The sequence below is a fragment of the Leopardus geoffroyi genome, chromosome C2 (genome assembly GCF_018350155.1).
Source record: "Leopardus geoffroyi isolate Oge1 chromosome C2, O.geoffroyi_Oge1_pat1.0, whole genome shotgun sequence".
NCBI classification, from domain to species: domain Eukaryota; kingdom Metazoa; phylum Chordata; class Mammalia; order Carnivora; family Felidae; genus Leopardus; species Leopardus geoffroyi.
Window position 1 is genome coordinate 138,616,097 of NC_059333.1, and position 25,764 is coordinate 138,641,860.

At 36.6% G+C, this 25,764-nt stretch overlaps 1 protein-coding gene and 1 long non-coding RNA gene across 3 annotated transcripts in view; both read right to left on the minus strand.

Annotated features, from left to right (window-relative positions):
* The window catches only part of ZNF385D (zinc finger protein 385D), an 896,556-nt gene that overhangs the window by 365,169 nt on the left and 505,623 nt on the right, over nt 1–25,764 (minus strand). The window lies entirely within an intron of this gene.
* On the minus strand, nt 1,652–3,169 carry LOC123575686. The gene is made up of 2 exons (XR_006700931.1): nt 2,448–3,169; nt 1,652–2,201 (listed from the first exon to the last, which is right to left on the minus strand). It is a non-coding gene; the product is annotated as an uncharacterized LOC123575686 (long non-coding RNA).

Here is a 25,764-nt window from a genome sequence, read left to right on the forward strand (position 1 = left end):
GACTCTGTTGATGATTAAACAACTTCAGGAATAAAGCCAGAGAATTCTCTGCAATTAGTACACAGAGAAGAAAGGAGAGGATTGACCAAGAATCAGGAAATTGACAGAAAGCCCTTCTGCAGGACAAGGGTATAGGTGGTCTCACCTGAGGTCAACTCCTGGACATACCTGAAGGAAACAGTGATGGCTTCAAGGTCAAAGTGCCTGAGCACAGAACTTGGCCCAGCTGTCTGCTCAACTATACAGCTTGTATCAACTCACCTTCGCTGTGCTTCTGTTTCCACATCTCAAAGTGAGGACTGTAATAATACTCCCCTCATATAGTTATTGTGATAACAAAATTAGGTAACACATGTGACATGCTTTGAACACTGACACACTGTAAATATTCAATTCTTATTAGGTTCTGTCACCACCAGTGGTACTTTTATGCCACACTTGACTCAGGGATTGATAGTCTTACAGGAAGAGATTTGAAAGCAAGCCCACAACCTCCCTGAATATTGTTTATTGTATATTCCCGAATCTTTAAATCGGCTGTTGTGCAAACTATGCGTAAACTCATGCACGCACACATATACATATGCATATCTGCTTGTACAAACGGATCATTCTAAGCCTTTTGTAGGTTTCAGAGCCCTGACTTACAAGGACCTCCTGACTACGTCAAATATTTTTAAGAGATTAACAAGCACTTGTGGACAAACAGTACCCCTTAGCCTGGTTTACATTTACTTGTGTCTCAAGATGACGCATGCTACACTAGATCATAGAAGTCACTTGTTGAACTAAATTCACACACTAAGTAATTTATATTTCATCCAGATTTTATATAGGAAGGAGATCAGTAATCATACCAACAGCCACCTTATTATGTTAATATACTGGAGTGTCTCTAGTTTGAAAAATTACAAGTACTCTTGGAATGCTGAAGGATGACAAATTATAAAAAGAGTAATTCTCCCAGGAGCTACAACTCCAGAAAAGAAGTCTTCGAAATGTGCATGACATTTGGCTCTTCATTCAAATGTAATTTCTGATTCTTTTGAAGTTTGCCTTCCATTAGTTAAATATATAGTGCAGGAAGAAACACATGAAATCTGTAGCATATGTTTCTCTCTCTATTCAAAGAGCATTGGTAAAGGGCTCAATGTATTGAAGGCAATTAATCTTCAACTTATTTACCTGGATAAATGCCATTATGAGTCAGCTGTATTGGATATTAAGAAAAACTGGACTTAACAGTTTATTCATTTTCTTCTCATTACCCTTTTTCTCTTTCCTACCTTTTACTAACAACTGAGCCTATGGAAATACCATGTCGATAAACTAATCAGAAATATAAACCATAAATGAACACTATGCGTTTTACAAAGAAACGAATCTATGCGTACCCGAGTTGATTATAATTTCTAAAAACTAGAGCTATATTTCCTACACAAAATATTCCTTTAAGCTAATGTTCATCTGTGCTGAAAAAGTTTGTGGCCATATTGTCACATATATTCATCCCACACATGCTGTCTCCAAAGGTCACTTCCAAGGGGGACAGTCTGATAGGTGTGCTCACGGATAGCTTTCAGTAAACCATCAAGTTGGCAAGGGTCATATTAAAACACCTTCGGAATGATATAATCAACATATGTATGACTGTGTTTTGTTGTAGAGAAATAGGCATGAGAGAGGGGGGAAATTTTATTGTTTTTAACAGCAAATAGGGCTTATAATTATAGTCTTGCCAATATATAGTCTAAATCACTTCATTCGTGTATTCTCATAAGGCAATTTTGGCATGTGGTTTACCATTGTTTGTTTTACAAAGATGTACTGACTCTTCACTACGTGTCAGGCAGGTGCGGACAGGATGGATTCAGTAGGGAACAAAGCAACATGTGAATCAGTATCCTGTTGCTGCCCTGATAAATTACCACAAACTTAGTGGCTTTCAGCAATACAAATTTATCATCTTACAGTTATGCAAATCATCAGTCTGAAATTAGTTTTACTGGACTAAATGCAAGGTGCTGTCAAGGTGGGTGCTTTTTGGAGACACAAGAAGAATATAATTTCCTTGCCTTTTCCAGAATCTAGAGGCCATCTGCATTCTTTACTTCATTGCCCTTTTGTCCATCTTCAAAGCACATCATTCCAACCTTCGGTTCTCTCCTTACATCTCCTCTTAATGACTTCGACTTTCTTACCTCCATCTTTTTTTTTTTTTTTTTAATTTTTTTTTTTTTTCAACGTTTATTTATTCTGGGGACAGAGAGAGACAGAGCATGAACGGGGGAGGGGCAGAGAGAGAGGGAGACACAGAATCGGAAACAGGCTCCAGGCTCTGAGCCATCAGCCCAGAGCCTGACGCGGGGCTCGAACTCATGGACCGCGAGATCGTGACCTGGCTGAAGTCGGACGCTTAACCGACTGCGCCACCCAGGCGCCCCAACCTCCATCTTAAAAAGGCCCTTGTGATTACACTGGATCCGCTTGGATAATCCGGAAAAACCTTCCATCTCAAGATCCTTAATTTAATCACATGGTTAAAGCCCCCTTGCCATGTAAGGAAACATATTTACAGTTTCTGAGGATTAGGATGTTGACACCTGTGTGGGTTGGATGTTATTCCATACCAGGTATCTCGTCTTATGAAGTTTATCTTCTAGAGGAAAGACAACAAATATGTATCCAAATCAACAAAATGTGTTATTTCAGGAGTGAATCTGTATGATAAAAAAAACTAAATGAACAACAAGCCTCTGAGGTATGAAGCTTCAGATCTAAGTGATGAGAGAAGGAAAGAACTTTCTAGGTGGAAGGAACACCAAGTGCAGAGACCCAGCATTAGTCACAATCTAAGGCATTAGGGCCAGAAAAAGGCGATTGTAGTGGCTTAGCAGGACAATGGCAGGACACTCAGTCAGAGAGGAAGGCTGTGCCTTGACCAAGTAGGTCTCTGTAGGTTGTAGGAAAAAGCTTGACTTTCATTCAAAATAGAAGGCAAAACAAAGGAGAGTTTTAATCAAAGAGAAGGCATGACGTGGTTTATCTTTTGAGCAGATAACTTTGTTGCTTAAAAATGTGGACCACACGGGGCGCCTGGGTGGCGCAGTCGGTTTAGCGTCCGACTTCAGCCAGGTCACGATCTCGCCGTCCGGGAGTTCGAGCCCCGCGTCGGGCTCTGGGCTGATGGCTCAGAGCCTGGAGCCTGTTTCCGATTCTGTGTCTCCCTCTCTCTCTGCCCCTCCCCCGTTCATGCTCTGTCTCTCTCTGTCCCAAAAATAAATAAACGTTGAAAAAAAAAAATTAAAAAAAAAAAATGTGGACCACAGAGGGTCAAGCTGGTGGCAGTGGGACGGGTCGGGAGGAGAGGTTGCAATAGCCCAGTAGGTTGCAACGGTGCTTTGGATTAGAGTTTCCGTGGGTGAGATGCTAGGAAGTTATTGGAATATATTTTAGAATATATGTAGAAGAGCTCCAAAAATGTTTGCATTTACACCTGTTTACTCTAGCAAAAATGCAATCTTTATATCCACCAAACTGACAGTGTCTCCTCCACACATACATAACAGGCATGAGTACTTGGGGATTGTTTTCTAGTTCATTGTGTCCAGCAGTTGATCGAACTGATACGTGATTAACTGAGTTGATCAGCTGTTTGGCTGAATTGATTGGATTGATCCGTTATGTTAACAGTGTTGATGCAGCTGTCACCATTTCTTGGGTATCTTAGGCTCTAAGTTCTTTTGTATAAAACTACTAGCAATAACCTTAGCTGATACCCTCTTGGATACAATGCCTCTACATATAATCTGTACTGATGGCTGATTGATGTCAATTCAACTCTGTAGCCCAAACTATATTTGCTTAGCCATTCTTACTCAGTGTTTGTTTGCTTTCCTTCTTCATTTCTCTGCCCTGTCTGTCTAGGATGAGGTGAACTCTGGCCAGCATGTTGCTCACAATGTCTTTATTAGCAGACTTGCGGGATGTGCCCGTCAAATTTTAAGTAGGTGTTTTATGTTTGTGATTTCTTTTCCTTAGCAAATATTTGTGTCTGGAAATTTTGCTTGCAGTGTACAAAGAAACCTTGTCTTCTTGGAAAGAAAACAACATCAGCAGGCCCATATATGTCATTGCCTTGGGATATACAGAAATCCTGGGATTATTTGGAGGAAAATATTCATGTTACTGATCTAATTTATCATCAGAGTGCATTTGGCGGATGTCGTGTCATAAATTGGCTTTAAAAACTGACATATAATATTCTGTTAAAAAACGAGTATTTTGGTTTCAAGAGTAAAGTTTTATAAAACTAAACATGTCAGATTCCAGGACTTCAGAATTTATGTACCATAGTGAGACTGAAGATGGAATCTAAGCACGAAAGGAAATGTTTTCTTGACATTTCTTTTCAAAACAAATCAACACTCGGGGTTGCTTTTAAAAGCACAATTCAATAACTGTGTAAAAACATTTTGCTTAAAAATTTCTTCTCCCTTGCTACCTGGAATGCCCTTTCTCTTATGTTCTATAATTTCCTTAAAAATTTAACTCACTTGTGGTGGGGAGGAACAGAATCATACCTACCTCACAGGATGCTAGGATAAAGAGTATATATGCAAATTCGTGGGGCAGACATAGCTGGTATTCAGAACTTTTATGTATTTAATTTTATTTCTACATTCCTTCAGCCCTTTTATAATCAATTCACTGGCAAACTGCTCTTGATGAATGAGCCGTGGACTAGGAATAAGAAAACTTCAGTGCTGTTCCAAGCTAGTAGTAGTATTTGAATTTAAACCCAGACCTTTCTGTGCTCAGTTCAGAGGTCACCTATTCCAATTCGCTACTCATTTGTTCAATAAATATTTACTGAGCTTCACTCTGGTTCAAATCAACTCCATTGTACCCACGAACACAACCTTCAGGAACAAAGGCAGTCGGAAGCCCCACTACCTTCTAACCATTGGAGAGGGGCACCCCTTTCCCCTCTTTGTAATGCAAACTTGCACAGAACTGCTTCCCAGGCCACGGTTCCAGCAAGGAACTGAAACGGAATCTGATCAATTCTGGATTTTTATGGTGGGTTTCAACACATACAATTTCAACTATGTTATCTTAGTGATATATTTAATATTGCATAACCCTGCACTCATACCAAAATAACCTGCAGTTTAAAAATACTAAAGGAAGCTTACATGCACATGTTCATACTTGAACATCTTGTGGGAAATAGGGTTGGAAATGTGCTTTTAAAATATAAACATTTTGACATTAAAGTGAACTCTCCCTTTAACTAGCATGGATATCATTTTTCCAGATTTAGTTATAAAAACATTGAAAATCAACCCAATCGGTTTTCTAGACAGTGTTGTTAAATAATTTATCTTTTGCTTGTTTGTCTTTTCTTCTCTTTCAAGCCCGTGTATTTAATTTTTTCTTTTGATTAAATTTTATAATATTGAATATGTTAATAAGTCACATCTTATTTGATTCTTTTTCTTCACATTTGCATTCATTTAAAACTGGCCCAATATACACATGAAAAATAATTACAGCATTTTTCTTTAATGTAACAAATCTTACAGCAAATCAACTCCTCTCTATAATGTTGTCTGCATTTTAGCATTTTGTATGTTAGACTCATTCACATTCTGTCAGGGCTTTATGATAAATAATAAACATTGCTTTCAAGAAATAATTTGAAAACCACTGGTGCTCAGTCCCTACCTCTGAGGAGAAATAACCTCACATTTCATAGAATGTTTGCATTCACAGGGATTAGAAAAGCCAGTGACCTCTCATGAGCTGAGAAATTTACAATACAGGAAGGTGCTCTCCCTTTGCTAAGAGACTTTCCCAAAACTTAGAAATTATGGCTGCCCCAGACAACATTCCGTGTAATGGGTCACATACTTTTGAAGCTTTGTTTATTCATCTTCACCCTTGTGGATGTGCCCAGTGATAAAATGGGCCGAACAGTCAGGTGGTGTAACGCCTAGCATTGGGGCATTTGAATGGAAACTGTCAGTGTTTTACAGGTGTGATTATTTGCCAACTGGTGTGGAATTGGACTAGATAACATTTCAGGTCCTTCCCAACCTGGAGTTGATCTGATTCTATGAATACCTTTGCTCCCTTTTGTATCCTCTGTTTCCCACCCACAAGAGGGAAAAGATGAATGCAAAAGATATTCAGTTATGTTACTGACTTCACTTAAGGACGTCCCTGTGGTCAAAAACTTTCTCATGAGGAATCTGAATATTTTATATAAAACCAACCTCACTTCCTCAGCTATGCTCTTCAGTCACAGCCTCTTTTCAGCGGTAAGACACACTCTATCAGAACCAGGACACTTTCTACCCTCATATCCTAACTCGTCCATTCAACAAATGTTTATTGGGTACATACTATACCAGACTTTGGGTTGTGTTGGTTACCAGGAACATAGCAGAGATCAGGATAGACAGGAATTCACTTGTCACTGATTTTTCTTTTAATCAGATTTGTAGCCTGGTATGTTTAGTGGGATAAAAGGTGACCCCAGTGATATGTCCATATCTTAGTCTTTGGAACCTGTGATTATTATGTTATGTGAGAAAAATGTGACTAAATTAAGGGTCTTGAGAGGAGGAGTTTATCTTGTATTATCCAGGTGGGCTATATAACAATCGCATCTATCCTTATAATAGAGAAGCGGGGGGCGGGGGGGAGGTTCAACACTACACACAGTGGAGAAGATGATGTGAAGGCTGAGCAGACAAGGATGTGGCTACAAGCCAAGGAATGTTTTTGAATATGCTAGCCAATAGTCATTTAATAAATTACATAAAAGATAAAGTTATTTTAAAGGAGCTCTTCAATTGAAAATATAAGCAAGTCACTTTAGATTTACTTTTGTGGTGATAATGAAAGACATACAAAATCTTTTATGTATGGGGGCACCTGGCTGGCTCAGTCAGTTGACTCTTGGTTTCAGCTCAGGTTATGATCTCATGGTTGGTGAGTTGAAGCCCCACATTGGGTTCCACACTGATAGTATGGAGTCTGCTTGGGATTCTCTCTCTCTCTCCCCACCCCCGCTTCTTGCTTACTCTCTCACTACCCCTCCCCATTGGCTCTTCTCTCTCTCTCTCTCTCTCTCTCTCTCTATCTCTCTCTCTCTCTCTCTCTCAAGATAAATAAATAAATAAAAGAAAATCTTTTATGTATTTGTGATTTTTTATAGTCATAACAACAAATTATTTGAAAAAGACAATAAAGGAAAGGTGTATAGGTTGATTTATAACATTAAAGTTCCATTGCATTTCATACACGTATCAGTGCCTGAAGTAGATATTGATGTTTGGTTAGTAGACAGCCATTTTTTTTTCTTTTCTGAACTATGCTAGTTGTGTTCAAATGGCCACACAGCCCATGAAACTCACAGCTGACGCCACCTTCTCATCTTGGGCTCTACCCTCTTTACAAAGGATTGACTCTGGAATGAACATATGCCACAATTTGACAGATGAGACACAAAGGACTCACTTATTGAGGATTGCTGAAAAAGTTATTTTTTGCTTATCTGGAAAAGGGTTGAGGAAAGTTCTCTTTCTTCTACCCAGTGTGAATAAGAAAGAATGCAACTCTTGCCATCCTATGACATTTTAGGAGGAAGGGGGCACTTTGAGTCCTGATCATTTGAATCAGCCAACATGGAGGTTCATCCTACTTTAGACTTCCCAGTTAAGCAAGCTAATTAAAAGTCCCATTTTTCAAAAGGCAACTTTGAATTATACTTTCTGTTACTTGCACACATCCTTGCACATATCCTAGCAAATGGCTCTGCCTGTTCACTGGTCTTATATGAACACTTACTATCTATAATTAAGTTATTATTTAAATTCGAATTTAATAAAGGTAGCAACGTATGTGAGAATTAACCAGAAAACAAGAGATGCTCAATAGCTAAGAAGGAAAGATAAAAAGTAGTGAAGATAATTATAGTTTGCATTTTTTTAGGTGTGGGATAAAGAAGCAAAAAAAGATGTAGTTCTTAGTACTAAATAGATTCTGTGAGACTATATAGCAAATGGCTTATGATCCTTCCATTGTAAAATTTGCTTAGAATAGGCTTTCCCTCTAGAAAGTTGTTAAAATAGCATATGTTGCCTCCAAAATTCTCCAGCTGGATAATGTTTCCTGCCGAACTACTCTTAGCCTTCCCAGAAATGTGGTAAACATGAAGTGATTTGGAGGTTGAATCAAAGTCAGATTATTTTTAAAAATACCTACACCAAATACATAAGTTCACTAAGGCAAAAGGTAAAAGTAATAAATATTAGCATATGGTCTAATAGGAAAAGCTAAAAAACATGGGGAAATAGTCATGCAGTCTATAGCAAGAAAGGTTTTATATGTTATTTGGAAAGGTTCTTGCTTGGTAAAGCAGAAATTATACTTGAAACTATATTGTTACAGGAAAGAAGACTTGTTTTTCCTTTCTTCCATTTGTAAGTAATGATGTGTCATTTCCAGAAAATATAAGATAATTCTTCTAGACCTAACAATTATTGTTTCTCTAACCAAATGCCTCCTTAAATTTGGTTTCCTGATATTTTATTACATAATCCTACAACAGCTGTAGAAGCAAGGTATATTAATGGATTCTGAATATGATTTAGGAAAGAAACTTATAGGGTACTTTAGGAATACCTTTTTGAGGGAGGGTGGCAAGGGAGCCAAGTCTATGGATCCTGGGAGCCTGCAAAGGTCAGGCAGGTAAGGAAAAATGCACCTAGCCTTCTTACTTATATATTTATTTATCTATTCTCAACGACACGGTCAAAATAAGACCTTTTGGAGAAATGTGCCAATGATGGAAGCACATAGAAAGGAAAAACAGGATCTTTTAGGACGAATGCTATTAGTCACTTGCTATTCCAGCTCTTCAAAAACAGCTTTGATCTCTAAACAAAACAAGTTATTGCAAGGAAGTACCAAAGGAGAAACATGAATATGGGGTTTTTAGAGTCATGTTGTCAGTTGTTATCATCCAATGCTTAATCCGTGAGCTACTACTCTCTCGCTTTCTCTCCTCCCCTCATTCTTCCCTGAGCCAGATCTAGGACTTACGCACCTTTACACATCTCCGTTGAACTGTGACGACTGTGAATGGAGCTGGAGGAAGTCAGTTGGGCGTGTTCATTTATGGGTTGACAAACATCGCCACGGGATAGAACATATGATAGCAGTCTAGAAAGAAAATGCTCAAATCTGTACTCTAGACCATGAGTTGACAAGCTTTTACTACAAAGACCCAGGTGGTCAACCTTTTAGATATTGCGCGCAGCCTCCGTCACAACCATTCAACTCTGCCATTGAAGTGAAAATGTAACCATGGACTACAATGTAAATGAAAACATGTAAATGAAGGGGCATTTCTGTGTTCCCATAAAACTTTATTTATGGACGCTGATATTTGAATTACATAAAATTTTCATATGTCCTGAAATATTAGAATTCTTTTGATTTTTCTCTCTCAACTACTTAAGAAATGTAAAAAAGCATTCTTAGCCCACAGGCATATGAAAACGTGGTGGAAGATTTGGCTCCTGGGCGAGAAGTGGCGGACCTCCTTACTCTAGAACCACTCCATCTTCGATTTCTTAGAAAGGGGAAAACCAGGAGGTATCATCCAGCTTATTCCAGGCTTCTTCTCCCCATTCCGTGAGCTAATCATGTTGCAGAATGAGAAATCATTATGTAAGGACATGAAACTTGTTAGAAGAGCAATTTGTGATGGTTTCATGAAAGACTTGTAAAAGATGTCCAACTATCTTTATAGTCCCATAAAATATAGAGCCTTTCACATGTCACAAACATTGGAACGAGAGAACCAAAAGTTAATAAAAACAGTTAAGTGAAACTATTTTTTAAGGTTTGTTTTCAGGTATCTTCCTACAGGCTTTCTTTCAGCCTCTAATGCAGAGAAACACCTTCTGGCTATTGACAGCCTATGTTTGGCTTCTTTCAGTTACCTATTGGTGTGAAATACACACTCCAAATCTAATGTCTCCAAACCACAATAATTTTTTATGTCTAGCAATATGGTGGCTTGGCTATGGAGTTCTGGTCTTGCCTGGGCTTATTCATGTAATTGTGTTTAGCTGATACGTAGATAGGGTTCTGGACTTATCTGGGACAGCTGGCATAGGTAGGCTTCTCTCTCCACATCCCAGCCCTCTTCATAGTATGTGGGCTGAGGGAAGTATTCTAAATGAGCATAGGTTAAAGCTGAAAAACCTCTTGAAGCCCAGGACCCAGAATTTGCATGGCATCATTTTCTCCACATTGTATTGTTCAAAGCAAGTCAGAATTCTAGCCTAGATTCAATAGAGAATTTATGGACAACAAACAACCTACCATAGCACATTTGTCTCAGGACTTGTGGAATCTATGAAGCCAAATTATCCCTTTTATTTAGAAGCACTTGGATTTTCATAACTGTATATTAAGAGAAAAAACCTTAAAAATATAGTTACAATGCTTAATGAAGAGATTTCAGAACAACACAAATGAACGCAATTTATAAGACTAGTGTTATTATGAAATGAGTTTGTGTTGGCTCTTGTCATTTTGGTAAAATGGAAAATCCAAGGAGACCGCACTGTGGAGACAGTGCAGAGGATGAACACAGGGCAAAAGATTAAAATGGTAGGGAGATTCTCAAATATGTCAGGGACAGGCTTAGGACAGGCACTTGGAGGGTTTGGGAGAAAGGACGCCATGCATGGTGGTATAGATTGTAGAGACAAAGGTGTGAGAATGCTTTGGTCATGGTCACAGAACTGTGGAGCAGGAAGAGCTCCCAGAAGTTGTCATACGGAACTTAGGCATAAGTCAACAAGTCCACAATAAAGTGGCCAGACTCCCATGTTAGAGTGTTTTTAGTTCAGATTTAAGACCTTCTTTGTCTAGAACATCTTTATAATCTGCAAGACACATTTCCTTCCCTTTTCCTTTTTTTCTTTTTTGAGAGAGAGAGAGAATGCAAGTGGGGGAGAGGGGAAGAGGGAGAAGGGGGGAGAGAATCTTAAGCAGGGTCCACGCCCAGCACAGAGCCCAATACCAGGCTCAATCTCAGGACCATGAGATCATGACCTGCGCTGAAATCAACAGTCAGACGCTTAACCGACTGAGCCACCCAGGCACCTCCTGCAAGGAACATTTTCAAATGTTGCTAGGAAACAACTGGGGCTCTGAGTGGCAATAAAGTGGTGGGAAGGAGAGACTTAGCCGGGTTATGATACTGCTGCAGGATGGCAACCTGACCCTATCTACTACAGGGTCTTAATGCTTACTGCTTAAGTCAACTACACCCAGAAAGGTCTTAGCAGTAACTTGTTTCTTCAAATCTAAGATACTATCTACTTTAAGTTGCATCCTTATTTACATACTATATAAATTATTATATATTATATAATTTTTATATTCTTATATTTTATAGAATGTAAATAAGTATATACTAACTAAAGTACATATAACTATAATTATAAGCTGCCACTAATTGCTAAGATGCATCCTTTCTGCTTTCAAAGATAAATTATGAGAAAACATGCTTTTTAGAGGTAATGGAATTGACTAGTAATAATGAAAATAGCATGGACTAAGCAATAAGCATGGGAACATGCTAAGCATTTTTCATATTTTTCATCAATGCTCGTTACACTCTACAAAGGACTTTCTATTATTGTAATTCCTATTATATGAACAAGGCAACTGAATCTAAAGAGATTAAGTCACCTGTTCAAGGTCACATAGCTAGTAAATGCAAAGCTAAGTTCTATCCTTGGTCTAACTCCAAAACTTGAACTCTAAATCACTACTCCATATGGCTTTTCCCGCAAATTGGTCACAGACATGGGGCAAGGTACTGTTCAATGAACCCTTGCAAAAACAAACAAGTTAAAACAAATTAAGACTTCAAAGATCTGAAATTAAAACAGAATTTTATTTTCAGATAAATATATTCAGAATATAATATATAAATATATATATAAATATAATAAATAATATTATATATATAAATAAATAAATAAATTTATTTATATAATATATAAATATATATTTATATTATATATATAAATATATTATATATAAAAATAAATATATAAATATAATATTTATAATATAATATATAAATATATAAATATAATTAAATATAATATAATTCAGATAATTATATTCAGAATATAATTTCAGAATTTTGCTATTACAGTGTTGTCATGAACATTCACTTATGTGTAATTGTATGCTTACCTGCTTTGATTTCTCCTAAGATCATATCTGCAATTTGACATTATTAAGTCAAACCATATTTTATCAAAAAAAAAGTCAAACTGGTACATCAATTTATCTTCTCATCTAGCAGTGTAGGGACAGATATTATTAAATTTTGCTGATTTTATGAGCATAATAATAATAGATCACCATTGCAATTTGTACTATCTGAACCACTGATGAGGTTGAAAATATTTTCTTTTCTGTGATGAGCCTGTTTATATCATTGGGCATATCCCTGTTTTTTTGGTCATTTTAGGGCTTCTTTTGAATACTTAGGATATTAACTATTTTTCTTTCAAATTATACACGCTTTTTCTATTTTTTGTCTTTTGACTTTTTAATGATGACTTTGACTTTGGTGAGGCCATCTATGATGTATTTAGTTAATACTATTTTTAATTTCATAAATGCATACGCATTCTTTGCTTTCATAAATTTTTTAGTTTCTGAGCTTCCTCTAGAAATCCTCCCATACCTCAAATTTATTCTATCACCTTTTACCATTTATAACATTAAATTTTTTGTTCACCTAAAAACTATCTATCATTTTGGCATTGCTTTATCTTTTAGGAAAAAGTGATAGATAACTGGTTTTTAAATAAGTAATAATTAAATATATAATATTTTCTCACCTGTGCAGGTCAGCTGGGATCTGACAGACTAGCCAGTTAGAATATCAGTCAGAATACTTCTTATTTTGGATGGATGTGTGAATAAGGAGTTGGGAGAGGAAGGTAATGTAGGAAGGTGAGTGAATTTTATCCTGGAATCTGATTCCTGTCAGATCTGATTTCTATTGTTTATGTGGATTTTCCTCCACATTATTTCCAGCAGTTATGAATTGAATTTGACCCCCCACCCCCTTTTTTTGAAAAGCTGGGCAGCCATTGATAAGCATGAAGGATCACTTAAAGCTCACCTTGGCTCACCAGAAGGTTCTTTGCAGCCATAGTGGATGCTCACTGTGATGCTTCTTTATGTTGATTTTGTTATTAGATCTTTAGAATGGTTGCTCACTTATTGGCCTAAGAACATGAATTGAAACCCAAAGGGTTGTTTTATAATTTTAAAACTTTTGAATGTGAAACAAAAGTCTTTTCTTGCTTAATTCAGCCTCATAGTCAATCCATCACCTCTTGAATGCCAAAATGGCGTCGGAATACAGTACTTTTCAGCTTTGGTTATTTCTACATTTGATCTGCTGTCAAACAGCAGTTAAGCTGCTGCACAAGTATTATTTTGATAAGGCCATTTCTAAAGACAGAATTCAAAACAAGAACATTATAGTCTCCCCCATTAAGGTCAAATGAATAGTATTCTGCCAGACATTGTTGGGGCACTTCTGAAAATCTATTCTCTTTTAAATTGCACTGCATTATACTTTCTGAAGAATGTTTACTCCTTATTTGAAACTGTTTAGAGTAAAAGTTTCCAAGAACAGTTTCTGTAGAAGCTGGGTTGGCTTTTATTGGAAACTGGTTTATCCTAGAGAGTAGTTTTCTGGACAAATGCTAAAGGGTGATCAGAACAAGCCGAACAGGACCATCCTGCGTGGGGGAGCTCTGACCAGTTAGAAGATGGTGTCAGAACAAACTCTTTGGTATGGGGAAGAGGGTTTCAGAACCAGGTGGAAACACTCAGGGAATCGATATTAATTCTTCTATCATTTTGAGTTTTGCTGGGGTCTTAAAATGGGCCAGCCAGAAAGATCACCAGTGTGGCATAAGTGGCCCAAGAGTTATCATGGCCCTTTGGGCTAAGTTTCAGCCAGGAAAAATGCAAGCCTGATGTCTGTTTTAGAAAAGTGGGCTCCAGGGATACAAAGTCACTTATATTTCTCATATTCTATAATCCAGGCAAGTGAAAGGTAGACTCTGATTGAAGGGTAATAACAACTGAAAACATTAATTTGTTAATTCGACTAAAGTTTATTGTGCCTTTAAAATATACAAGACAATCTACTAGGCACTTCAGGAAATACAAAAATGAATAAAACCAAGAAGTTATCAAATAGTGGACATACATTAAAGTCAGGAGATAGCAAACAGGAATAATTAAGGAATTACCAATTTTGAAAAGGAAAGAAACCCCAGAAGATGGTATATTCTTACAGAAAGAGTTGTGCAGTATGGACTTTGACAGGTAGGAATAATTCCAAGAGTCCTGGGTGGAAATGGGAGGACTGGCACCTCCAAGGCCAGGGGGGAAAATTCATGCTAACTTTCTAGCTGGCATCAAGTCCATTCAAAGCATCATGCTTCCTGCTATGGGAACAAAGTTGCAAGACATGAATCATGCAGGAAGACACTCCAGTAGGGAGATAAGATACATTCACAAATAAAGATAATACAAGATAGAAAGTAATGCATTACACTAGAAGCATATATAGATCCTCGTTCTGGGAATTGCATTGGAATTTAGAGAGATACTCGGCATGAAAAGAAGCCAGAGCCAGGGGATTTGAAAATACATACATCTAATAGAATTTCACTATAGTATCTAATTCTAATCTTAAAAGAACCATGAGAGGTAGACAAAACAGGCTAAGATTTATTATTATCCCTGTTTCACAGATGGGGAAACTCAGTTAAAGAAGAGGACTTTGTTATTATTTTTTGTTGTAGTTGTGTTTCACTCCTCAACAGTAGTTTCATAAATTTGTTCTTGCTAAAGGGAATTCACCCTGATGTGGGACCAGAGAATCAGTTGCTTTATTCCAGCCCATCAGCAGATTGGACATAATGGATGGTGCTTTTGGCATTTATCACTGACAACCTATATGTTGAAGTCGTCTGATGCTCAGTTTTCCCATGTCAAGTGGGAGGTAATAAAGCCTACTTGAAAAATCAAACAGGAAACCCTTGTAAAAATGATACACAAAGTTGAGGTGTTAACTTTTGCATGGTAAACATTCAGTCCAAACTCAGTGCCAGGACGTCGTTTTAAAAATTTACCCCAGTGAGGGGCACCTGGGTGGCTCAGTTGGTTAAGCATCCAACTTCAGCTCAGGTCATGTTCTCATGGTTCATGGGATCAAGCCCTGCACTGGGCCCTGCACTGACAGTGTGGAGCCTGGTTGGGATTTTCTCTCTCTCCCTCTCTCTCTGTGCCCTCCCCGCCCCCCCAACTCATGCTTTCTCTCTCTCTCTCAAGAACAAACTTAAAAAGATTTTTATCCCAGTGAAAGATTTTTAATATCTGAAATATTTAGGCCTCTGAGGAACTTGTCATAATCAACAAAACTGCACTATCATCAAATTGTCCACATTCTACTGGGAACTAGTATTTTCATTTAGCTTGAAAGGCAAAAAAGCTAATGTTTTACAAATTTAAAATTTAAAATTAAAATTTTTTTTTTAAAAAATTTTACTGTAATTTCATGGAGCTGACTTATTCAACTTCACAAACAGACAAACATCAGGGTATAGTTCCCCTGTGACTACGCTTAGATAATTTAAGAGATCCAGATAGACTTTCGAATTGGTTTTATAGATGTTGGTTTCACTTATAGTACTATTGTACACTTGACATTTTAAAATATGTGTTGATATACTACTAAACCATCAACAGGGACAAACAACAACGGCAAAAAGATCCAGAATTTTCTAATCTCTGACACACAGGTCTTAGTGTGACTTTGCAACTTTTTTCTTCCAGAGAATCACTTAGAGTTAAAATGTTGGAACTCTCATTAGTCATTTACTTTTTGGTCCAGTTCATTGAAAATGCCAGATTACAGGTTGCATATCTGTACTGCAAATTTTCTGTCTGTTATACAACCCAGCTGATTAAAAACAAAGGCGAGGGGCACCTGGGTGGCTCATTGGTTAAGCATCTGACTCTTGATTTTGGCTCAGGTTATGACCTCACAGTCGTGACATCGAGCTCTATACCAGGCTCCGTGCTAAAGGCGCAGAGCCTGCTTGGGTTTCTCTTTCTCCCTCTCCCTCTGCCCCTCCCCTGCTCATGCACTCTCTCTCAAAATAAATAGATGAATAAAGTTAAAAAAAATCAAGGAGAAAAGGAGGCTGGAGATTTAACTTTGCCTCTTGGCCATAGTTTTTGGCACAAAATTACTTCTGGTGTAATGGAATCTGAGAGACACGATAATTTTGGTTGTGCCACAAATTCATGCCTGAAAGCAACCAAGGACACAGTAGCTCCTGCAACTGGGGCTATCTTTTTCTCCATCTTCTCTTTCTGTACATCTCTTTTCAGTTATGAAATCTACTCTCGGAACTGATATGGAGATCTAAGTAAAAATTATTTTTTTCAGCGTTACATTTTAGAAAGATGAACTGAACAAACCCTGCCAGTTTCCATTAATCCAGATCACCTTCAGCATTACAATCTCTTCCAGGAAGGATATGGGTTTTTTTTGTTTTTGTTTTTGTTTCTTATAGTCCTGTAAGTGTTCTCTGATGTATAAAGATACCCCTGGGGAGAAAAACCTTAATAACCTCAGCCACATTTGCCATATTATAACATCAGGATGTTCAGTGAAAGGGCTTAAAAGACTTGATTATTAGAGATGGAATTTTTGTGGTTCATGAGCGCTCCTATGAATCAACATCTTTGACTTTTAATTTTTTTTTTCAACGTTTATTTATTTTTGGGACAGAGAGAGAGCATGAACGGGGGAAGGGCAGAGAGAGAGGGAGACACAGAATCGGAAACAGGCTCCAGGCTCTGAGCCATCAGCCCAGAGCCCGACGCGGGGCTCGAGCTCACGGACCGCGAGATCGTGACCCGGCTGAAGTCGGATGCCTAACCGACTGCACCACCCAGGCGCCCCATCACATCTTTGACTTTTAAGGGAGAGAGCTTGCCTGCAACTTCTGTATCAATGTCAGGGTAAGAAAATCTGCCTGGGTATAGAAAAATATTTGGAGATTCACACAGAAAGAGGCCAGTAGAGCAAAAATAAGTTAATCTTACTGATAAAGACCATGAAGTAGCTTTGCACAACACAGAAGGGCCCCAAAGCACGCTGACACTGACACCACACTGCAGTTGTGATTTCTGGTGAATCTGCTAGTGACACATGGGGAAAACTTCTGCTCCTAAGTGAGAATGAACACGGAGGCCCTAGCGGCTTGGGCCATGGAAGTCAGGGAAAGAACTGCACATTAGCCTTTGTTGGGGACAGGCTACCTAGTTACAATTGCACAGCTGGCGAAACAGGCCAAGAATATTTGGAAAAAGTATTCGAGAAGCGATTCTCAGTTCTGGAGTGCTCTAGATGCTCACACCTATTAATAGATCCTATAGCAATGCACCTTTGCATCACCTCTGCCCAGCCCTGGAACAGGTAATACCCAAGTTATTCAAAAGTCTCTTAATGTTAGGTTAGGGTTCTACAGATTTAAAAAGCACTTTATCCTAAACTCCATGGTGGGAAAATTACTGACTTATTAACTTGTCTGTGCTCCTTTGTTTTTTTTTTTTTTTTCCTCTTGTCTTTGAATTCTAGCAGGTAGCAAGAGTGTACAATGTATTGCTTTAGGGATTTTTCCATGGCTGAAAGGTGAAGCAGGCTTTTCCTCCAGGCATATGAAAAAACAGGAATATTTTCAGAAAAATATGACATATTGCTGGAAAGGCAGAACGCCTGAGTACACTTGTGATGTAGGGGAGATCTAAGAGAATAGGGAGTAACTGAGAATTTTCTGGGACCTTAGGTCTGACTCCAAGGCATTGCCCATCGCCAAGATACACCTCGACTTTGGAGAATGAGAATGGGAAGTGCTGAAAGGAGTGGCTGAAGAAATTTGCACCCAGACACAAATCCATGCCAAGGCTACAGATAGGTGGGACCCAACGTAATCTTGTGGGCTTGAGCTAGTGGCTGTCCTGAAAAAAACAAAGGAAAGTAGTGGTGGCCTGTTATTGCTGCACTTGATTTTGACAACCCCATGGATTTATGACCTACAAAGATCACGTGACTAGTCAAAGGTAAAAAGCAAAAGAAGAACACAGATCTCCTCCAGCCCCATTTAGATTCCTTTCTGTTACAGGGCTCCAAGCTCAACTTTTTCGAGAGAAGCCAATTCAAAATTTTAATTCCACATCAGCTGCCAAAATTTCACCTCGGGAAATCCAGCTGCTAATGATATTTTCACCAGTAGAAACATGGAACAATTTATATTTTCATGACTCATTTCCCAGAGACCCTGTATGAAAAAAAAAAGCTGTATATGCAAAGAGCTTTGTTAGTTGTTTGGAAGGCTCCTATTATCTATATTCAAAACAGTTGCTGCTGGGAAACGAAGCAAGGGAATTGAGAATAAGAAGGAGTCTATGGCTTACTGTCAAAATTTCAAAGAACAAAATAAAACAATAAATGTATACATTGATAAGACCGCATCAATTAAGTAAAAGATTGCATTTCTATGGTTTTGACAGAACTAGGAGCAAAACATTTTAATAATTCAATTGTTTCATGCTGATTAGAATCTTAAGCTCTTAACATATTTTCGATTACTAGAAAAAAGAAGAATTAAATAATTACATGGTGAGTATAGTTTATTGAATAAAATAATGCTTTTGCAGTTTCCTCCCTCATTTGGGTATGTGTGTTTCAATTTTATTGAGATATGATTTTGTACAATAAAAATCACTACTTTTAAGTGCCTCATGTTATGAGTTTTGATAAGTGTGTTAAGGCCTGCAGGTGCTGCTATCGTCATGATATAGAACATTTCTATCACCCGCAGAAAATTTCCTCTTTCTTTTTAATCAGCCTTCTCCTCTACTGATGGTTTTTGGCAGCAACAGGTTATTTTTCTTTTCTTTACTTTAATTTTAATTTGACAAGAATGCTTATGTGGGACAGATCCTTCTCACAGATTTTTCAGTGTACAATACAGTATGGTAAACTATAAGCACGATGTTGTACTGCAGATCTCTTATCTTTGCATATCATATATCCATGAATATCTGAAACTTTGTACCTACTGATTAGCGGCTCCTGATTGCCCTTTCCCCTACCCACTGCCAGTGACTATTGAATTCTCTGCTTCCATATTTCACTTAGCATAATGTCTTCAAGGTTCACCCATGCTGTCACATATTTCTGGATTCCCTTCTTTTACAAGGCAAATAATACTGTTGTATGTGTGTACCACATTTTCATTATCCATTCATCTCTCGATGAGTATTTAGATTGTTTCCATATCTTTGCTATACTGAGCAGCACTGCAATGAACATGGGATTGGTAACATTTCTCTGTCATCCTGATTTCCATTCTTCTGGATAAATACACAGAAATGAAGTTTATGGAGAAGACAACAGAAAATAAAAAACAGTAGAAATAAATGAAATAGAGAACAAAAAAATCACATGATCATCTCAATAGATGCAAAAAAAGCATTTGATAAAATTGAACATCCTTTTATGATAAAAAACTGTCAACAAACTATGAATAGAAATTACTTCAATATAATAACAGACATATGTGAAAAGCCTACAGCTAATATCATACTCAGTGGTGAAAAACTGAAAGCTTTTCCTCTAAGATCAGGAATAATGCAAGGATGCCCACTGATGCCACCTCGATTCAACATAATATTGGATGCCCTAGCTACAGCATTAGGCAAGAGAAAGAAATAAAAGGCATCCAAATCAGAAAGGAATAAATGAAATTGCTCTCGTTTACAAATGACATATTTTTGCATATAGAATACCCAAAGAACTACACACACACACACACACACACACGCTCACACACACACAGACACACACACACACACACACACACACCTGTTGATAAATGGTAAATGAATTCAGTAAAGCTGCAGGATATAAAATCAGCATACAGAAACCATTTGTGTTTCATACTCTAACAACAACTACCAGAAAAGGCAATTAGGAAAACAATCATATTAACAACGGCATAAAAAAGAATAAAATACTTAGAAATAAACTTATTTAAAGAAGTGAAAGTATTATACATTGAATACTACAAAATATTAATGAAAGAAATTATAGATGACACAAACAAATGGAAGGACATGTTATGCTCATGGCTTAGAAGACTTAATAAATATACTTAATATTGTTGAAATGTCCACACTACCCAAAGTTATCTAAAGATTCATTGGAATCTCTATCAAAACTTCAGTTGTATTTTGTACAGGGATAAAAAAAAATCCTAAAATTATCATGGAATCACAAAGGATCCTGAATAGTGAAAATCATCTTGAGAAGAACAAAGCTGAAGGCCTCATATTTCCTGACTTCAAAACATATTACAAAGCTACAGTAATCTAACCATTATGGTACTGGCATAAAGACATACATATGGACCAATACAGTACAATAGAGAGCACAGAAATAAATCCATGCATACATAGTCAACTGATCTTAGACAACGATGCCAAGAATATACAATGGGGAAAGAATATCATTCAACAAGTGTTGCTGGGAAAACTGGATATCCACGTGCAAAAGAATTAAATTGGAATTTTCTTTTAACATCCATAAACAAAAATCAACTCAAAATAGATTAAAGATTGAAACATAAGATGTGAAACTGTAAAACTCCTAGAAGAACACATGGTGGAAAACCTTCATGACCCTGGTGTTCGCAAACATTTCATGATTATAACAAATAGCACAACCAACAAAATAAAAAAAAAAAAAAAACAAGTGATTTATTTTGTAACACTCTTATTTTGTCATTTGTCTCTTCCAGAATTTCATTATAAATGGAATAATGCAAGAACTTCTTTACGTCTGACTTTTTTCATTTAGCATAATGCTTTTGATATTCACTCACTCTATTGCAGGTATCCATTGTTTATACCTTTTTATAACTGAGTAGTAATGTAAGCATATAACAAATTTGTTTATCCACTCATCAGTTAATAGATATTTGGGTTGTTTCCAATTCGAGATTATGATGAACAAAGCCTGTATGAATACTCACATGTGAGTTTTTGTGTAAATTCATGTGCTGTATTGTGAGTGTATGTTTAAATACATAAGAAACTAAAAAAAAATGAATGATTGTACCATTTTAAAATTCCAGAAGCAATGTATATGAGTTTTGATTACTCCACATATTTGCCAATACTTTGTATCAGTTTTATTCATTTTAATTTTTCTTTTTTCTTTTTTAAATATTTTTAAGTTTATTCATTTTTTCTGAGAGAGAGAGAGAGAGAGAGAGAGAGAGAGAGAGAGAGATTGAGAATGAGCACACAGGGGAGGTGCAGAGAGAGAGGGAGAGAGAGAATCCCAAGCAGGCTCCACACTGTCAGTGCAGAGTCTGATGTGGGGCTTGATCTCACTAACCATGAGATCACGACCTGAGCAGAAATCAAGAGTCGCACACTTAACTGACTGAGCCACCCAGGTGCCCCTAATTTTAATTATTCTTGAGGGTGGGTAATGTTTTGTGTCTTTGGTTTTAATTTGTGAATATCTAGTGATTAATAATATTGAACATTCTGTATGTAGTTCTTTGCCATCCATACAACTAGTGAAGTGTCTGCTCAAATGGTTTGCTCTTTTTTTTAAGTGGGTTGTTTGCCTTTTTATTATAGACTTGTAAAAGATATCCTTAATGCCATTCAGATTGAAAGGAAAAAAGCAAAACTGTTTTTTTATTCTTTTTTTTCCCAAATGTTTATTTATTTCTATTGAGAGAGAGAGCACGAGCAGAGGAGGGGCAGAGAGAGAGAGAGGGAGAGAGAGAGAGCATCCCAAGCAGGCTCCATGCTGTCAGCACAGAGACAGATACGGGGTTTGATTCCATAAACTGCAAGGTCATGACCTGAGCCAAAATCAAGAGTCAGACACTCAACTGACTCAGCCACCCAGATGTCCCATCTAAGATGGTTTCACCTATGCAGAAAATAATAAATAATTTTAATTACTAAATTAAAAAATAAAATTAAAATAAGAAATAAGAAATAATAAGCGAATTTAGCAGAATTATAGGGTTTTGTCAATAAACCAAAATTAAATGTATTTCTATATATATGAATATGAACACACAAATTGATAGCAATACATACAAGCTATCATTTACTAAGGTGTAAAAATAAAATAAGTAATTTATTATGAAATGAACAAAAATATACAAGACCTATACACTGGAAGCTAATAAAGTTAAAAAGTTAATAAAGTTAATAAAGGTATATACTTGTCCTGGATCTAATACTCATATATGATAAGGTGCCGATTTTAAGGATTATTATAAAGCTATAGTAATGAAGAGGCTGTGGTACTGGGTAAAAACAGACATATGTTAGAATGGAATATTACAGAAAATCCAAAAATGCACACACATATATATGGCAAGCTGATGTTTCTACAGGTGCCAAGGCAATTCAACAGGCAAAGAATAATCATTTTTTTTATTATGAAATTTATTGTCAAAATGGTTTCCATACAACTCCCAGTGCTCATCCCAACAGGTGCCCTCCTCAATACCCATCACCCACCCACCCCTCCCTCCCACCCCCCATAAACCCTCAGTTTGTTCTCAGTTTTTAGGAGTCTCTTATGTTTTGGCTCCCTCCCTCTCTAACCTTTTTTTAAACTAATGGTTCTGGAATAACTGGATATCAATATACAAAAGAATAAAAAATTAGAAGAAAGAAACTCAATGTTACATTATACCATACACAAATACTAACTCACAATGCATTTTTGACTTAAACACAAGAGATAAAATTATAAAAATTCTGGAGTAGATATATATATATATATATATATATATATATATATATATATATGAAAATATTAGTGAACTTAGGTCAGGCAAAGACTTTTTAAAAAGTATATGGAGAGTGCAAACTATAGAAAAATTTAATACATTGGATTTCATCAAAGTTAAAAGTTTTTCTCATCAAAAGGAGCTGTTAAAAAATAAAAAAGTAACATAACATTTTGAAAACATTGGTATATATAAATAGCAAAGGAAATGAAGTGAAGTTACTCTGGCTGGAGAGATTTGGTGAAATCCTACTTAAGGCTGACTTTTATTTTTAGAATTGCTAGACAGTTTGATTCACCTTCTAGTCCTATGGGATGAACAATTTTCACCACTTCTCTCCCTTCTACTTTTCCCCATAAACTTGTGCACAGCTATTCAAATCCTACAGTAAGATCAAAGACAAATTTCTCAGGCATTGTGCTTGGATTCCAGGGGGAAAGTCGCTGCCACATGTGAAATACGAATCTTCAGCTAGAAGCTACTTTGATTAAGCCTTCCGAGGGCTTCTGTGATCTCAGTCTCCAATGTAAACATCAGGGATTTGGACAGATTATTTACAGTCATGAATGTTTCTGATCCAGAATAATACTTTTAGACAACAGAAAAAAATAAATTGACAATAGCTCTGTTTTCTTTTTGGCTACTTTTCTCCATGATCTGACCTCATATGATCATAAATTTGAAAATAATTAACACTTAAAGATGAAAATCCCTTTCAACCAGTTTTTTTTTTTCAACTTTTTTTTTTTTTATTTTTTTTTTATTTTTGGGACAGAGAGAGACAGAGCATGAATGGGGGAGGTGCAGAGAGAGAGGGAGACACAGAATCGGAAACAGGCTCCAGGCTCCGATCCATCAGCCCAGAGCCCGACGCGGGGCTCGAACTCACGGACCGCGAGATCGTGACCTGGCTGAAGTCGGACGCTTAACCAACTGCGCCACCCAGGCGCCCCTCAACCAGTTTTTCAAGTATCATTTAAAATGTTTTCTTTTATGAGTTCTAGACATTGTGGAATTTAAAGAGAGGAAAAACACTTTCAAGCACTGAAACCAATGTAAAGTAGATTTCTTTTAGATTTACCAATAAAGATCACCATTTAAAGTACCAACGGATGTGGCTATCTTATTTTAAGGATCTGTTCCCACACTGGGTACCCAAAGTATTGTATTTTAATAAAGTAGCAGAGTAGCTGGAATAAAAAATGTTCCAAATTCACATACACTCAATCATAAAATGAGTCATAAATGACTGAAACTTTGAAAACGGACTAGTTGATTAGCTTAGAAGTTTGAAAGATCTCTTTATCATTGTTAGCTTCCCTTTTTCCATCAAAAACAGTACATAATTAATAATATTACATTTATGAAACTTCTGATCATTTTTTGGGCCAAAACCGACTCCAAATGTACCAATAGAAATTACTTATTCTTGGGAATAGATAAGTAGAGATCATATTTTATTTTTGAATATAGCCACATTGCATTATCTCTTATGAAAACTTTCATTACTTAAACTCATTTTATACCCCTGTCTTAAGGCTTATTAACAGTATAAAAATATTTCTCTATGATCATTCTCATCATATCTGCATTTTATAACATATTTAAACTCTGCATGATATCATTGGTTGCCCACGTTATTTGTACTTGGGAATTATACGTATGCATATACCTGTTACATCCATATTTTTTATTCAAGGTATTTTACTATTTTTACACACCATGATGTTGAAACAGAAACGTCAAAGTAATTTCTTTCCAGAATAACTAAATCTACCTTATGCATCTTACATATGCAGTATAATAGTGCTACATCTTATATGGTAAGAAAGTAAAGTCTAAAGTAATGCCACTGTGTGAGCTGATACTTAAGCATTATCTTATATTTTCATGAATTGTTTAAATACTTATATATAGCATGTTTTTCTATTTCTCTTTTTAACACAAGAGAATAAAACAATCTGAATATTCAACATGCCCTTCCTTCAAAACCGGCTTTTTTTTCCCCAACAGGATAAAATATACAGCACAGATCCTAAAATGGGGCACTGAAATAATTAAAAAATAATTTTCCTAATATTTTCTTCCATTTATGCCCCAATTAAAATTCAGTTATTTTCCAAATTGTACATCAAATCTACTCCTTTTTCAATTTTCACCCCAAGCATCACCCTAGACACCATCATTTATTGTCTGAACGACTTTAATCTATCTTATTATAGAGGTCTTTGAAATTTCTTGTTCATATACTTCTTCAAAGATTCAAGGAACCTACATTTGTTCTCTTTACATAATATTAAATGGAACTCTAAAATTATATGTTATGAGTTTACATAGTTGCAAAGGATGGTAATTTGTGACTTCTCATCAACATTGACATGACAGTCCTGTCTCCTTGAAAGGTTCAGTGAATGATAAATATAATAAAAGTCTGATACTTCCTGTATCAAGCATCTGCACATATAGAATAACTTATTTCAGACTAGCTTTCCTGCTATCAAGAGCTATAAAACTGGATAATATTTTTCTAAAATTATTTTCCAACAATGCATAAAAAGAAATGTAGGATTAGGGTAAGACTTCACAAAACAGGGCAAACACCTACTAATGGAGATAGAGCAAGTATCAGGGAGCTAAAAGTTAGAAAACTAACAGAGTTCATACATGGTTGAAAAATGTTAAAGTTCTGACCAGCCAAAGAAATGATACC